Source organism: Muscardinus avellanarius (genome assembly GCF_963383645.1).
Source record: "Muscardinus avellanarius genome assembly, chromosome: 1".
Lineage (NCBI taxonomy): Eukaryota > Metazoa > Chordata > Mammalia > Rodentia > Gliridae > Muscardinus > Muscardinus avellanarius.
Window position 1 is genome coordinate 155177554 of NC_137786.1, and position 1636 is coordinate 155179189.

The window sequence follows — 1636 nt, forward strand, 5'->3', positions numbered from 1 at the left end:
AGAGAGATATGGGGAGGTGTGGAGGCACCAAGTACTGTGTGCATGTATGTTATTGTCAACATGATTTACTTTATGATGTGAAACAACAATGCACCAATAAAAGCAAAAACTAACTTTAAAAAATAAAATTTTAATAAACATATTTCAAGTTTTAAAAAGTAAAATTGATTTTAATAACATAGTTTTGCTTAATCCAAATGTAAGCAATAAAATTAATATAAAATTATCAGTAAAATATTTTATTTATATGTTTATTTTTTATTTTTTGGTGGTACTGGGGTTTCTGGAAACCCTTGTACATCCAGGCTGCACTCCCAGACCTATTTTATACTTTTTTTTTTTTTTTAAATTTTGAAACATGGTCTCTTAAGTCAGCGTGCCTGGCTTCAAACCTGCCTGATCCTCCTGTCTCCACCTCCCAAGGGTGAGGATTACAAGCGTGTGCCACCACACCGGGCTCAGTAAAATATTTTAAAAGTCAAAAATGTAATAATGAGCTAAAAATTTAAATTACAATACATTTTAGTCATCCTTGAACATTGGAAGTATTTTCCTTTGAACCGAGTCCAGTTCCTCAACACTGGTAAAATCTTTGTGCCTTTAGTATTTAAAAGTTTATTTGTGAAACCAGGTGTGGTGGTATAAATTTGTAATCCTAGTACTTGAAGGTGTAGACAAAAGATACAGGATCATGGCCAGCCTTAGCTTCTTGGTGAGGCCCTACTCAACTTAGTGAGACCCTGTTTCAAAATAAAGAAAAAACTGACCTAGGAGTGTATCTCTGAGGTGTAATAATCCTGGGTTTAATCTTGAGCAACACACACACACACACACACACACACACACACACACACACACATGCAAACAAAAAGATTGTGTGAGAGATCACTGCCAATCTAGCTACACAAATTTGAAGCAGGAGTTACGGGTTGGGCTCTGGAAAGAAACACTCCAAGTGCTATGTGTATGTGTGTTTTTATCACTTTGAACTTCACTATGTTTTATAATTACAATGCACTAATAAAAGTTTTAAAAATATGTGTAAGAGATCCTGAAGACTTAGTCACCCAGATTTTTTTCTTCCTATTCATTTGATAAACTCAGTTAACCAAATCAGTGGCTAGAAAACCTCAAAAACAGTTTCTTCTTTGTAGAACAGTATTTTTGTGCTATTTCTGAAACAAGCTTAATATTCCATTCACTCTACTTTATAAAGATTTTTTACTCTCAAGACAAAGCAGTTCCTCACAGTCTTTTCATGGCCAGGATTTTCAAATATAAAGACTCACACTTAGCAAAGCCCATGTTGATTTTCTTCTACGGTATTTGCTGCTTTGACTTGAATCAAGATGGGACCCCGGCTACTCATGCCAAACCACTTCAACATATAAAAGAGTCTTTGATGTGTCCCCTGGTCAGAGTCTCAGGCACTGACACCTGAGTAAGTTCTGCTCCTGGCAAACTAGTGCTCCACTTCCTCTGCAGTGAATCATCTCAGGAGCCTTTCTGCTTCTGTCTTAAGTGTCTTTAGTATAATCTTTGATGTGATTTGATTATTACTCAGGGGATCTCATGAATTATGTAAGAGCTTAGGAACAAGACTCTATGTGATTATTTGTCTCCAGATCATCATTTT